We start from the raw sequence: 17,480 nt of genomic DNA, 5'->3' as shown, positions 1-17,480 counted from the left end.
AAGGAGAATGACATCATCAGGACTGATAAAGTGGGGCACTGAGAAGTGTTGTGTGGGAAGGATGAACACAGGATAGCAGCAGATTTCTTCAGCTCCACCAATTTCATTACATTGACAGGAATTAATTACTTAAAAAATTAATTTTTGAAGTAACTTTCTTTCTAAATATGTTTGTTTATATAGTTCTTGAACTATATCTAAAAAAGAAAGGAAATCTTAATAATATTCCTGTCAGAAATTACTTTGGAAATTTTCCTGTCAGTTTATCAGTCTGAAATGAGTTCCAGTAAGACAAATTCTCAAGACTCCAGCATCAAGAAAGAACTTCAGTCTCTGATAATTATAGTCCAGCAACTTACTGCTAAGATGGATAAAATGGATACTAAAATAGACACTTTCATAGAAAAAACTACAAAACAAATAGACTTGCTACATATGGACCTGCAACAACAGAAGATCCAGATGACAGGCATAGAAGAAACTGTGAATGACATGGAAAATAGAATACAAGAAGAGGAAATCAACATTGAGTTTCTGCTGAAACAAAATACACATTTACAAACAAAGCTGGATGACCTGGAAAATAGATCTAGGCGCAATAGCATTAGGATTTTTGGACTGCCAGAAAATATTGAAGGTAACAATATTACTTCTTTTTTAACAACATGGCTCCCTAAAACTTTAGATTTACCAGAAGCATTCTCTTTTGGTATCGAAAGAGCACATAGATCTATAGCTAATACTAACTCTAACAAAAACTATCCTAGATCAGTTATAGTTAGATTTCTATCATCTTTGATAAAGAGATGGTTCTTAAATCTGCTTGGGCTAAAGCTCCTGTTAAGATTAATGAAACAACTGTGCGTTTTGACAATGACTATTCTTCCATGGTATTAGCTAAAAGAAAAGTTTTTCTGCCACTAATAAGGGAGCTTAAAAAAGCACAGTTTAAAACATACCTTCTGTTTCCTGCCAAGCTTAAAATCTTCCTTCCTGATGGTCCAAAAATTTTCGATGACTTAGACTCTGCTTTACTGTTTATGAAAAAATAAGATTTTGGAAAAAATAGAAGAAATGGAATGGGCTAGTCCTTCGTTAAAGAGACTGGCAACTGAAACTTCGTGGAAGACTTCAGAGAAGAAGAAGAGACTAAAAACAAATGATTTGTATTATGTTTTTTTTTTCTCTCTCATCATTTTATTTTATTATTAATCTTTTTAAATATAGTTCCTGCATTTCCAAGAAGCAACAAATATTTTGAAAAAGATTTAATCAAAGTTATTCTCTGTTTGCTAAGAAATGTTTTGTTTCATAACTAGTCAAAATATCTGGAGATTTAATGGCAAGCTGTGATTTAACTTATTTCTCTTTCTGAAGAGAAAAAATAAGGTCAGTAATTTGATACATTTTTTTTTCCTTTAAAAGTTTATATGTTCTTCAAATGCTATTCCTAATTATACTTTCTTGATTACACTGCTTATGCTTGTTTGTAAATAATCTGTCATGCTTTAACTAATAATAATTCGAACTAAATAATAGTAAATGCTATGTTTTATTTTTAACTCTATTAATATAAACAGTAAGTAACATTCTATTGTATATACTTCTTATAGCTTTCTCTTACTTTTTTTTTATTTCTGCCTTACACCCTTTTACTTTCTACTCTCTTTTCTTTTCTTTATTAATATATAGAAATGCTTTTGATCATATAGACACAGTAAATAATAAGATTTGCATAGGAGTTGAGTTGGGACAAAAATGTTGAGTTTTGTTACTTATTAATAATTTGGGGCTTGATTTCACTTACACAGAGTCTGTAATAACCTGTAGAATGCATTGTGAAGGTTTTGTCATGTTTAGATGCGTTTACACTGCTAAAGGAATGTTTGTCACTAGTTTTTAATAAGTTTCCCTTAAAATGTTAAGAGAGACAATCTGGGATGTGGGCTGTCTCATGCACAGTGTCCATGAGCTACTTCAAAAGCTTCAACTCTCAGAATTCTCACAGAGAAGCTGAAAGCAGCTAGTCTCACCTTTGACCTAGAGATCACACTGACACATCACAGATACAGGAATGACACTACCTAAATATACTTTCTTGATTACACTGCTTATGCTTGTTTGTAAATAATCTGTCATGCTTTAACTAATAATAATTAGAACTAAATAATAGTAAATAATATGTTTTATTTTTAACTCTATTAATATAAACAGTAAGTAATATTCTATTGTATATACTTCTTATAGCTTTCTCTTACATTTTTTTATTTCTGCCTTACACCCTTTTACTTTCTACTCTCTTTTCTTTTCTTTATTAATATATAGAAATACTTTTGATCATATAGACACAGTAAATAATAAGATTTACATAGGAGTTGAGTTGGGACAAAAATGTTGAGTTTTGTTACTTATTAATAATTTTGGGCTTGATTTCACTTACATAGAGTCTGTAATAACCTGTAGAATGCATTGTGAAGATTTTGTCATGTTTAGATGCATTTACACTGCTAAATGAATGTTTGTCACTAGTTTTTAATAAGTTTCCCGCCAAAATGTTAAGAGAGACAATCTGGGATGTGGGCTGTCTCATACACAGTGTCCATGAGCTACTTCAAATGCTTCAACTCTCAGAATTCTCACAGAGAAGCTGAAAGCAGCTGGTCTCACCTTTGACCTAGATATCACACTGACACATCACAGATACAGGAATAGCAGATTAATAACATGTGTTAAAAACCTATGTCCCAAACATATACATTACTATAACTCATTTAATTCATCTGATTGACAAGCATAAATAATTTTATAACTCTATACTGGAAGAAATTGTCATGTGATATATTTTAAAGCAGTAGTATAGCATGTTTGTAAAATCTGGTTACTAAAATGTGTTTGCTGTGCATTATTTTGTATAAAGCAGACAGATTTATTGAAGGGACAGCAATGTAAGATGGTGCTCAGTAAAGATACAACTCAGTGAGATCAGATATATATACATATGTATGTGTGTGTGTGTGTATATGTGTGTGTGTGTGTGTGTATGTGTGTGTGTGTGTTTGTGTGTATGTGTGTGTGTGTGTGTGTGTGTGTGTGTGTGTGTGTGTGTGTGTGTGTGTGTGTGTGTGTGTGTGTGTGTGTGTGTGTGTGTGTGTATGTGTGTGTGTGTATGCATGTGTATATATATATATATATATATATATATATATATATATATATATATATGTGTATATGTGTGTGTATGTGTGTATGTATGTATATATATATATATATATATATATATATATATATATATATATATATATGTGTGTGTGTGTGTGTGTGTGTGTGTGTGTGTATGTGTGTGTATGTAGATATGTATATAAATGTTTCTGAGAATCTGCTTAACTATGAAGTATGATTTATAACAATTTCTATGAATACAATATTTTATTCTATTGGCATTAATGAGTTTGAGTAAATGCTCATATACAAGCAATTCAAGGTTTTTTGGAAGCTGTTAACTGTATTTACATGACAGAAAATAGATGCATCCTAATATATGTAATGTCTGAATCATATTAGCCAAAGTTTTTGATTTAAATGAATGTTAGAACTTATTTTTCTCTCCTCTTGATTTCTAACATCAAGATTATTTGAATGCTATTTGAATACAAGTGTTTTATATTACATGGATGTATATAGTAGTATGAACAGTTTTTAAAAAAAAAAAAAAAAAAAAAAGGTTTATTTTAGTTTATATGATGCTGTTTTACCAAATGTGTAGTCTTGTCTTGCTAGATAATTGAATTGAAAACTGTTAACTTCAGTTAAATATAACTAGTATTAAATTGATAAGGTGGTAGCTGACGTACTGCTGCTTAGGGTAGGGGGTAACTTGAGTGGTAAATACTACTCTAAGTTGGAGTTTATAACTCCAGGCTGGATGCAAGGTTTAATCCTTACATTATTTTCACTTGTTCATTGTTATTTGTATATAGTTTTGACATCCACAATATATTTTGTACATTCATTGTCACTACAAACAAAATTGAATCCTATACGAAATCCCATAAGAGATTCAATAAATACAGCTATATTTAAAGATACACCTAAAGGAGGAGATGTAACATTACTTATCTTGTTATTTGTTATTTTGATCATAAGATTCTTAAGTTTTAAAAATGCCAAATGACATCTTTAAAAGGAATTTCTTTAAACATTAATGGATTGAATAATCCATGTAAAAGGGCAAGCCTAATAAGATACATTAATTTACATAAGGCCAACTTAGTCTTCCTACAAGAAACCCATCTCTTGAAAAAAGATATGGATAAACTAGCCACAAACAAATATACAGTATTGGTTAGTTCAGAGCACACTCAGAAAAAAAGAGGAGTGGCTATTTTATGGAATAAAAGTATGCCCATTCCTAAAACCATTAAGTCTTATCAGGATGACAAAGGAATGTTTTGTATGGTTACAATACAAATTAATGGGAAGACTTACACTTTAATTAATGTATATTGGATACCTGGAATTGGTATTAATACAGTGAAACATCATCTTGATAAGATCATATCATTCTCTATAGGAGATATTATTTTAGCTGGTGACTTTAATTGTATACTACATGAAAGTGATACTACCACTATAGGAAAGAGAAGAATTACATCTAATGCAAAACATTTAAAGGATTTAGCTAATTCTTATCATTTGAATGATATTAATAATCAGATAGATTCAAAATCATTACCATACACCTTTTTTTCTAACAGATACAAAACTTATTCAAAAATAGATAGGGTCTTTATTTCTAACCAGATGGTAACAGATTTAATTAATTCCAAAATCATTTCATGTCCTATATCTGATCATAATTCAATTGTTTTTGAATTCATGATAAAAAATACTCATAATGTTCAGATCAAAAGGATACCAGCATACTTAACTCAACTAAAAGACTATAAAGAATATATACTTTCAGAAGTAAAGCATTTTTTAGACATAAATAACACTCCTGAAGTCTCCATTGTTTATGTTTGGGATGCCTTAAAATAATATCTATATGGACAAAGTATCAGATGGTATAATAATAAAAGGAAATCTTGGGATAAGGAATTGTTAGATATTCAAAGTAAATTAGACTCTTATAAACATAATAATAAAGAAAATATTATGGACAAGAAAGTTATTGAAGAAATAAACAAACTAAATGAAAAATACAAAGAAATTTTAACTCATAAAGTTAAAATAACTTTAGAGAAATACAAGTTTTTGTCTTATTCAATAAGCCCCAAATACTTACATAGACTTAAAAATAAAACAAAAAGGTTGAATAAACAAAACCATATCAAAGAAATCTTTTCTCTAAGGAAAAAGAAGAATGTTTCTAGTATACCAGAAATACTATATGAATTTAGAAATCACTTTCACAAAATTAACCATAATAATATTAACATGGAACCTAAAGATAAAATAAAGGAGTTTATAACCACAAATATGAATAAAAAGCTTAATAAACAACAGATTAAACTATTGGACAAGAGTATTTCATATACAGAAGTTATTACACAAATAAATAAGCTTAAATCAAACAAAGCACCAGGTAATGATGGTATTATACCAGAGATATATAAAATCCTTTCTAAAAATACATATTCATTAATACATAAGGTTTTTATTTTGGCCCAAACTGAGTTAATAACCCCCCCATCTTGGCAATATACATTTATTTCGCCAATTTTAAAACCTAATAAAGATCCAACTAGATGTTCTTCATATCGGCCCGTCTCATTACTTAATGTTGATTATAAAATGTTTATGAATATCTTTGCTGATAGATTGAAGACAATCATTCCCGGCATTATAGATATAGATCAGACAGGCTTCATTGTAAATAGAAATACTTTTGATAATATAAGAAGAACTTTAACATTAATAGATTTTGCAAATAGGAAAAAGAAAGATTTAACACTTATTAGTCTTGATATAAGTTCAGCATTTGATTCAGTAAGTTGGGACTATCTGTTTACCTTAATGAAGTGCACAAATTTCTTGGATGCATTTGTAAATCTAATTGAACATTTATACAAAGGAATGTTGGCTTATATTAAGGTAGGAACATATGTTTCACAAAAAATACTCATTCTTAAAGGTACAAAACAAGGATGTCCACTTTCTCCACTATTATTCACTTTAGTAATGGAGCCTTGGGCTAATTTGATCAGAAACAGTACTGACATAGAGGGTTTTGAAATAGATGAAAATACAACATCCAAAATTCAACTTTTTGCAGATGATGTTCTAATTACATCAGCAGGATCTAATTATTCTATACAGTCTCTATTTGATAAAATGATGAATTTTAAAAGTATTTCTGGTTTAATATTCAATGAAGAAAAAACTAAAATACTACCTATATATACACAAAAAATATTCTCATTAGTGATTTTACTAAATATGTACCCAATTCAGGTCAGATAACTTATTTAGGTATAATACTATCTAAAGATATTAAATCTATTATATATAATAATTATAATACCTGTTTTCTTAATATACAAAATCTTTTTAATACCTGGAATAATATGTTTTATACTATGAAGGAGAGACTTACAATTATTAAAATGATAATATTCCCCAAGATTTTATACTCAATACAATCAATAATACTTCCACCTACAAAAATAATTATCAAGAAACTGAACACACTAATGTTAAATTTCTTATGGGCACCTAATAGACCTAGGATTGCATTAAAGAAACATACTAATAGCTGGTCTCAAGGGGGTATTTCTTTTCCAGACTTTAATTTATATACTATCTCTTCTATTGTAAAAGTTATTACTTTATTAATAGATCAGTCATATGTCACAAAATGGAAAGATTATTGGGAGCTAATTAGTATACACTTCATGAAAATCTCCTTAACACATAAAAATATGATTGTAAATAACTCCATGTTATGGTTACTAAAGGAATTTTGTACTTCACCTATTACACCTAAACATATGGTTTGTTACCCATTAAATATTATTATTAGTTATCGTAACTTTATATTCATGCACCCTAAGTACAGGAATGGAATTTTATTGTATTTCCTATAATGTATACTCAGGGTATGCTTTTGTCATCTACTTCTGAAGGAACTCATTTAGCTATAGATAATGATCTAAAGTACTGGTATCAGTTGATATCTGATAATAAAGTTAAAATCTAGATTTCTTAAAACAAGAATTTGATCTAAGAGAAACTTGCTGGTTAGAGGTTCAGACCTTTAGACAACATCTCATTAATAAAATAGATTTAATGTCTATAACTGTTAAAGAATCTATTCCAACACTGATTGATTACTTGATATTAAATTTACAACATAAAGTTTCTGATAAAGGTAAACTTTCATACATACATAAAGTTATCAGACAAGAAACTTTTTACAGTGTAGATTCATACTGGAATTATTTCACTTCTATTAATGGGGACCCACCAAATCAACAAGATAAACAATATATATTGGAATCTGCTTATAGAACTACGTCTTCCATTGTCTGGAGACTTTATACATGGAAATTTTTACATAGATCTTTTTATACATCTTTGATGATGAATAAAATAAATAATAAAGATAATCTATGTAAGAGATGTAATGTAGAAATTAATGCTGACTGGGCTCATATGTTTTATGACTGCATAAAATTGAAAGAATACTGGAAGTCAATTAATGAATTTTTGCAGGCTCTTTTTACAGATAATTTCATTATTTCTAAATCTCTTATATTATTCAACACACCTGTACCTCAAAGTGTTAAAAGGTTAAGCTTCCTTGTTATGGACTATTCTAGCAGTGGCTAGGAAAATAAGATTTCAGATACACCTCCTTCGTTCAGTGAATTTAAAAATGTTATGAATATAGTGTGCCATATGGAAATAAACACAATTAGGACTAGAACAAATAGAAAAACATCTTATTTTATTGTATGGGATAATTTACAAAATTTGTTAAAAAATTTTAATTTCAATAGCATGGTATTTTAGTTTAATTAATTGATCTGATTGTAGTGGATGTCTTTGTAAATACTTTAGTTGTTTTGCTGAATATTATAATAATACCTATTTTTAATTACTTGTATAAAATTGTTATGATATTTCTCTTATATGTTAAAACAATAAACCTGTTTTGAAAAAAAAAAAAAAAAAAAGAAGTGTTGTGTGGGAATGGCCTAAAACTGTTTCATCTACTAACAAACTACAAACACACACTCCCTCACACACAACTGTCACATACATACACAGTTGCCAGGACTGAGATTAGATCCCCTACCTACGTAGTTATTTGTACTATAGTGTTACACATTTATTGCGTACACTACAGAGGTTATAGGGGTGATAGGTTTCCAATGGTACTTCTAAGGTGAATGACAGGAGCAGATCTTGTAAAGTAAGGCAATGTGAAGTGTACTGAGTGGGAACAATCTCCTAATACTTTGACCTAAGGACACACAAACACACACACACGCACACACACGCACACACACACACACACACACACACACACACACACACACACACACACACACACACACACACACACACACAGGCAGGTGATGTGATATTATAACCCCAACCTCAGTAGTATTACACAATGGGTCTCACCTTTTATGCTGGCTTGTGCAACTGTTTCCAACTGGTATGCCACTGTCCACTTCAAGACATCACTGTATGCCATTCAGGGTATCTGTGTGTGTGACTCACTCTGTCTGTGTCCCCCTGTGTCTCTTTCTATCACTGTCTGTCTCTCACTTCCCCACATCTATGTGTGTGCATGTTTTACATATGCTGTCATCTGTTGCCCATATATATGTCTGTGTATCACACAGACATATATATGGGCAACAGATAGCAACATATATATATGTGTATCACAGACAACAGATGCAGATATATCACATATGGGCCACTTACAGCTAGCTGAGTGCAATCCTGTCTGATGTGTGTGTGTGTAGGTACAGTTAAGGTGTACATAGTTGTCTGTATGCACAGACAAATATATATATATATATATATATATATATATATATATATATATATATATATATATATATAGGTCCCCTTGACTTGATTGACACGCCGAAACACCGACACTAAGAAGACCGACTCGAGAAGACCGACGAGACAGATGATCGACAAGGTGAAATCCCGACAGCTGAAACACCAACATGGGCAATTTGTGAGCGTGAGTCGGTAAGTGTGCGATAGTGAGGGATTTAGCGTTAGGGAGCGGACAGGTAAGTGTGCGATAGTGAGGGATTTAGCATTAGGGAGCAGACAGGTAAGTGTGAGATAGTGTGGAATTTAGGGTTAGGGTGCGGAAAAGGTGAGTGTGCGGTAGTGTTGGACTTAGGGTGCGGGTAAGGTAAGTGTGCGATAGTGACAGACTTTAGATGTAGTGGCGGGTTAAGTGAGTTAGGGTTAGGGTGTGGGTAGGGTAAGTGACGGAATGTAGGTTTAGTGGCGGTTAAGTGAGTTAGGGTTAGGGTGCAGGTAGGGTAAGTGTGCGGTAGTGTTGGACCTTAGGGTTAGGGTTTGGGTTACGGTTAGTGCATGTATAGTTGTATGTAATGTGTAGTTTACGTTTTGTGTGTCGGTGTTTTGGGTGTCGGTGTTATGGTGTTCGGTTTTGTGAGTTGTCGGTTTTGAGCGTTTTCGGTGTTTTGGTGTTGGTGTTTTGAGTGTCGGGTTTGTGGCGTGTCGGTGTTGTGATAGGGATCCATATATATATACAATACCGTCATATAGTCCAACGTGAGTTTCAACGTGTCCTGTGATTCTCTAAGTGTAGGAGCATGGCCAGTGTGACCTTCTATAGTTAGAGTTGGACTCCATTCCAGAGATAAGTGTACTCTGGTACGGGATTTTGTGTGCTGCAGCCATACCTCTCATGAGTACACAGGACTTTCCTTGGGGTACTGGGGTTGTTAAGTTGACATTTTTTCTGACATATCTGTAGTCTGACACTGCAATGTATTGTGTCATTACCTAGTGGCAGACACCCTCAGATCATCACAGTGCTTTACCAGAGGAATACTAGTTGTATGATGTGTAGACCAATATTATGAGGACAGCTATGTACATTCTTGACCAACAAGGCCAGTTGTTAGGTGGACATCCAGTTGAGTGAAGACGTGCTGTGTAAACAGTCCAGCACCTTTGTGATATACTGGCTGGGTATCTCCTGCTTGTGTGGTATCTTTCTAACCTGAGATGTCATATCCTGGTGTTGCCATACCTCTCAACTGTACATTTTTTGGCAGATTGTCCAAGTGTTTGGCTAGAGGTTTCATCCAGTCCACATAAGCTTGTGTTTTTATGGCAAGTTAGTTACATATAATTGAAGAGTGGTGTTACAAAATAATGACAGATATTACTGTTTCAGACTACATAACCTTCAGACAATCACTGCTACTGCAACCCCTCACCCTACCAACTTTCTCAGTATGTAAGGGCGATATTTACAACACACGCATATTACTGTGCCTTTGTTCCACTTTTATTTCTGCCCTTGTCCAGACATCTTGCTGTCAGAGGTTGGGGTTTATGTATGTGGGTACAGAGTGCATTCTACTGTGCAGGCATGTCCATTATATGTAAAAGCAAACATAAAAAAAGAATTATTGAAAATAACCACTGGTAACAGTACCAGAAAGCACTATATTCAGAAAAGCCTAAGCACCTCAGCTACACAGCCTTCAAGAAATCCATTATATCTGTAGTGTATTTCACATAGCACTGTGACTTCCAGGTATGTCAGTGGCAGAGCAGTAGGTGTCACTGACATGCATAATAGTTGGCACTGCAGTTATTTGCACATGGCCCTGTCAAAGACAGCACTGTACCTAGGGAACTACAAGACAGCCAGGAGAACATGCTGGCCAAATCCTGACAGTATTAACCACACATACAAATAGCTCATTGACCCCTGCATGTTGTGGACATGCAACATATTTTCATGTGTATTGGCACAGCCCTGCCAATGTGTTCTATGCTGCTATTTCCCTGCAAACATACATATTACTGCATTTCTGTGGATATATGAAGGTGGCACACCTGTCAACTGTATACATTTGCACAGGCTGTGCTGATATTTGATTTACCTTTTGGTTCCATTTACCATACTATTGCGACCTGGCATGGGGACTAGAGGCATATCTGTAAAGACCACAGGTCAAACTGTAATGGCATATATTTGAGTTTCAGATTTCTTACCAGTCTTAGCCTTACTGCAACTGTGAGACCTGCTGTGTGAGTCTGTATAGGGTAATTCAACATTGCCCTCATTTGTGTGCCTTTGCCAGACATTTCTATCTTGTTTTCTACAGCTGACTTGCTGTGTGGGTCTGAGTGGTAGGTATGGGACCCCCACACTGACATCCATGCCTATGACCTATGACCCTACCCAGCTAGTTGGCCCCACACATATACTGCAGTGGGATTTGCCACTTTGGCTACTACTGCATGTTGTGGGAAGGCCAGTATTGGGCAGATATTTCCTGGTGTCCTACATAGCTGTCAGTTGTCTGCTGCTATCCCAGTAGGCCACCCCATTCCCTTGCATGCATGCAATATTACCATAGATATGCTTCCAAAACATACTAATCCAGTCATTTATTGTTAAGAAGACTGACTTACCTTGTGCCTGTGACAGTTGTGAGGATGGTGCTTGAGGGCCACCTATCTTGGATGCACACAGTACACTGCCTATACATGGTAATTTACAGGTAATGTGATGTGTGTGTCATCCATTTTACGGTGTGTATGAGTCAGAGAAAGGAGTCAGTCCCTGGGTCTCTACAGTGTCAGTGTGTGTGCTATGCATTGCCTCTTTGCCAAGGCCTGAGCATACTGGGCATGCCTCTGTCTGCCTACAGGAGCAGGCTCAAGGGCCTCCTCCTCTGAGTCCCTCTGTGCCTGTGGGGACTTTGGCAATGTTGGCGGGCTGTGTGGCCCTTTGCTGTGCTGTTTCTGCTGCAGCTGTTTCCACAGAATCATTTTGTGTATCTTGGCACCTACTATGAACATGTGTGCACATGTGGCTGGAGAGTACTCAAGGCTCCATCAGATATGTCAAAGCAGCGGAGATGTGACTTGAGCATCTGAAACACACACTCTATAATGATCCTGGTTTGTGGGTGTGCCTCATTATGGCGTTCTTGTGTGGGTGTGTGTGCATTTCTGATGGGTGCCATCATTCATGGCTCCAGTGCAAAGCCAGCATCACCCACCAGATGGCCATATGGGATGCCCCAACTGGCAAATGTCTGGTACAGCTGTGATAAATGCCAGATGTGGGAGTCATGATAGCTTCCAGGGCTGCCAGCACATACATTCATGCTAATGCCCTGGGTATTGCACACGACCTGGCAGTTGATGGAGAGGAAGCCCTTGCAGTTTATGTAGACCCTACTTTATTCACCAGGTGTTGCTTTGATGTGGATGTGCGTGCAGTCTATCACACCCAGTACCTCTGGGAATTCTGCTACATGGTGGAAGAGAAACATATTGCTGGTCTTCTCCTCACAGGTGTTGGAGAAGTAAATGTGCTTACCGGCATGTGGTAGTATGGGATCCAGCAACTGGTGGAGTACCCTGGATGCAGATGCCTGTGAGACCCCCATGATGTACCCAGTAGGTCTTTGGAAAGTACCTGTAGCTAGTATTCTGAAGGCTACACATACCTTGGTATCCACCAGGATGAGTTCCCCTCTGTTGGCACTAGGTCTGAGTTGAGGCTAGCACAGCTATATGATTTGTTGCAATATGTCTCTGTCCTCTCTGAAGCACTCTACTATCTCCACATCATGTAGCCTCTGGTAAGTTACCCTGGGTCTGAACACTCTTCTCCTCCTCCTTGGTCTGTTGTGGTTGTCAGCATTATCCTCCTCACCGCCCTCAGCCACTAGCACATACTGATGGATCAAAGCAATGGAAGCCCCTAACATGTTTTCAGTTAAAATTCCACTGCATGTGTACACTAATGGTGCAGAGTTTGTGGGAAAAAACAGACTGTAAGGTGTTTTCATAGTTTATGCTGCTGTACTGCAAATGTGGCTTGCATAATTGGCTGACTATTATGCATTCCCCCTGCTAGCTATGTAATTTGCACTTGATTGCTTTTATTCTATTTTCCTTTTTTTCCTTTTTTCCCTTCCCATTTCCACCACTTTTAAGCCCTGAGGCTCGCTGCGCAAACCTGGTGCCCAAATGTAAACAGTTCTGCTATTTTTTTGTTTGTTTGTTTTTTTAGACCAGGTCCGCACAGCGCAAACCTGTTTAGCTAATGTAAACACTGAGAAATGTCCCTCCCTGGATATGAACGCACTTTTCATTTCATGGAATAAGTCAAAACAGCTTCAGACACACACTCCTGCTTGGCTGTGCTTAGCTAAGCTTACCTGGGAGCCATGGTGCTCCAATGTGCTTACAGCAAGCATGACACCTCCTCTTTTCATATCAGCTGCTTCTCCTGCCTACATGATCATATTATGGCACCTACATGGTTAGGTGCAGTTTGGCACTTAGAATATTTTTGTGATTCAGTAAATGTCCCCTCATTTGCATAGCCCACTGCCTTAGTCCCTAGTTACTGCACTACACCAGAGCCTTTCCCCTTAGCAACCACTGTACCCTGGTATTGTTTTGATTCTACATGCCATAGACTACAATGCAAAAATGCAGATTTCCCTTAAAATTGTGTTTTCACATTTTATTTTCTGCACAATCCCGTTTCTGTGCCACTGCCGTATGCTTAAATGACTGAGATTGGCCAAAAAAATATAAACTTTTATTTTTAGTAAAATGAAACACTTTTCCATGCCAGTGGCCATTTATTTGGCCAGTGGCATACCTAAAGGTTATAATACATGCTTTTATTTGAGCTGTCATGCCTCAGTTTTAATTTTTTGCAGAGATGTATTCGTCTAGTAGCCAAATACATTTCTGCAACTAATACTATTCATGCACGGATGCCTGCCTGCTTGCTGAATCACTAATTCGCCTCATTTGTATGGTGATGTCTGTGTAGGAGTAGTGTAGACAGACTCATGCACGTCAGAACAGTAGATTACTGAATCACTCGGCGGCCATATTCCGTACAAGAACGGCTACACTGTTCCTGCACGGACATTTCAGCTTATTGAATCCCACTGACTGTATTTTAACTGTAAGGATGTTTTTCAACTGCAGTAGATTTGCAATTCAAAATCTATTTTTTTTTTACTCTCTAAATTATCCATAGTGGACACACATTTAGCAGAGTGTTCTCAAAAGAATGGTGGCATTTTATAAAGTTATAATTGAGGTATTGTTAAGGGGTAATTTATACTGTCATAACCAGAAAATATAATAAAGTTTGTGCTTGCATATATTACATATATGTATATATATATATATATATATATATATATATATAGAGAGAGAGAGAGAGAGAGAGAGAAACACAAACAAACCAAGAAAATTGTGAATTAATGCACATATAGGAAAGATTTTGCAGAGAGAGAGAGAGGGATTAGTTTGAAACTGTTATACTGAAATACTTGGGGATATCTGAGAGTGCTGTTTAAAATAACATAGATGTTTCACAGTGTCCTATCAGAATTTCAAGACTGGCAGCATCACAAAACTCTGAAAATAGTATTTGCAATACTTGGGACATAATAGTGACATACAGAAATCGCTGTCAACATTTAGAATCATTTTTGTATGGGGCAATCCCCCTGTGCACCCCCCCCCCATATTCATAGGGTGCAGTAGCTCAGTGAAGTGGGACTATTTAAATATACAGCAATTTCAGAGTCAGTATATGTTTGCAACTACAGTTAAATTGTATCTGTTTTGAGGAATGCACTTACAGTATTCAAACATACATGTGCAGTCCCTTTCACACATTGAAACAGATGTGCTTTTAATGTGTTTGCTAACTAAATATGACTTTTTTGACCTGAAATTGGACATTGCATCTCCCTCTATTTAATTTTAAACTGAAATCCATAAGATTCTTAGCAATGGCTGTTTTTTTTCTTACATTTTGTGTGCTCATCCTTCAAGAAAGTTTAATAAGAAACAGAATTAGGTGCATAATGGCATATTACATTTTAAATAGCGCAAGTAACATTTTACATAATTCTCTCATCACATTAGCCGGTCATTCCTCAGACATGGTTGTGATATTGAGTTGATGGGAAACAGGCTATTTTTTCCTTGATTTTACATGAGGAAAATCAAATGCGGTACCCAGCGCTAACACAAATTGCTACCTAGCATCAAACAGAATATCAAGTTGTTGAATAGCCCACACAACCCCATCCAAAAATATAAAAAAGAATATGCAAATAGTACTGTAATATAATCATTATCTGTACAACATGTCATCTATAATGGATTAGGTTTTAAAAACAATCTAGTAATTTCCTTAAATAGCATGGATGTTTTTAATTCATAAACATGACATTTGTGTTTTATTGTGTTGCATTAACCACCTTATTACAAGTTTCTTCATTCGAGATGAACTGCAGATCACACACAGCAGAAGATGAATGGATCAGATACAGATCGCTAATAGTAATTACAATAATGAAGTATTCGCTTCACTTCTAAAGATCATTATTGCAAGAGTGTTTTGTGGAAAATTTATAACTTTAATTATATAACCAAAATAACAGTATATTGACTTAATGTGGAGTGGTGTTTTGCAATCTGCATTGAATATAATTTTTTCCGAACAGATATGTCTTGTTCTTTCTATCACATGCTGAAACTGATTTTCTGATTTAAGATGTTATCAATCATTTAACTCAGAAAGGAAGTACTGAAATAAAAAAGGTGGCATAAATAATAACACACACTTTAGTTTTGCTATATTGTGAAGATTTGCTATGTCTAGTGCTAACAAGAGTAATATTAGTGTGAAGGAAAAAGGGACAGTGTATTCTGGTATTACTCATTACAAATAATAATCCATGTGCAGCTGCAAATATTTTTGTCTGCAGCAAGTAACTACATACATGAACTTTTTTGTCCTATTTCTGAAGTCTAAGAAGTTTCTTTCCTTTTCATTTGTGAAGGTGAAGAAGATTTTTATCCTCACGTGCAGTGTACCTTTAATTTATGATACAAAATAATTAAGAAGCTTAAAGCTTTCATCTCTGCAAACCCAATATTCAAATCTCTTTGCAGGGATTGAGTTTGTACTGTCAGTGGAACAAGTATCATAAAATTGTGGATTCTAATCCAATATAAGATGTTTGGATTAACTTTCCAAGAAGTGCATCATGACGGAGGGGGAGTGGGTGCACTCCTGTTGTGCCATATTTTGAATGAGATAATCAACCAAGGTCCCATCTACATCAATCGGTGGTTGTTCAGATGGATGATCTTTAATTTTAATTTTAAATTTATTTCAGTACTTAAACCAACACACAGTAGATGAGCAAGTAAGCAAAAAAATATACAACAATGGTAAATCATTTTGCACATGCAATAATATTAAATAAAAGTAAAGAGTGTTGTTATAAGAGGAATCAACCCAAATGCAACCTCAAATAAATGAGCTTTGGGTCCTTGCAGAAACTGGTCAAGGTTGTCATTCCCACCAAGACAATATCTTCTTCAGGTAACAAATGTGCAAATGAAAGAGCAAATGTCAGATATTTCCATAACCACCATAACAACTACCATTAACCCCTGGTATACTGAGTGTAAGACCTGGGAAGGGCATTTCAGTATCACAAGCTTCTTCATCTAAGAGGTATCCACTTCACAGATGGACAAACACATTATTACCAAGTCCTTAAAAAGAATACAAACATGAAAATCACAAACAGGAAGCCATTGAAAAGTGCACATGCCAGGAGTGATGTGTTCCTATTTGAAAGTATGGCCTAGCTACAAGAGGTACATCTCAGAGTCAGTCAGTCAGTCAGCCTCAGGTAGTTGGCGTTACAGTATTCGTGATAGCAGGAGATGAAGGCATGGACCTGATACCATGCACGTATCCAAAAAGAGTAGGTTTTTAGACTGTACTAGATCTGATTAAAATTCAGAGTTCACACACAGCTTTAGTCTATACTAGTGTGACAGTGAGTTAAGATACATACTTAAATGCAGTATTAGCACACTTCTACTGTTCAAGAAAACATGCTTGTGACTCTCTTAGTTCTAGAGTTCTTTTATAACTCAGTAAAAATTATGCCCTTTAATGTGTTTAAATTTCTACATACAGGCATTCAGTCTATAGGTTCATAAGTTCATAGGTTGTTACTAGGCTAACGACCACTAGGGCCCTTACAAGTCGAGTTGCACAACCCAAACCATTGGTTCCCAAGTATCATCATCATCAGGGAGGGCCTGTTAGTAGGCTGCTTAGCTAAGGATTTGTAGGGGAGCCATTATTTAAGATAATACTTTTCTTATTGATGGCCCCCATCTATTAAGTAAATGGGGGCCAGATC

The sequence above is a fragment of the Protopterus annectens genome, chromosome 1.part1 (genome assembly GCF_019279795.1).
Source record: "Protopterus annectens isolate FY-2018-M chromosome 1.part1, PAN1.0, whole genome shotgun sequence".
NCBI lineage: Eukaryota > Metazoa > Chordata > Ceratodontiformes > Protopteridae > Protopterus > Protopterus annectens.
This window is presented reverse-complemented; position numbering follows the sequence as displayed.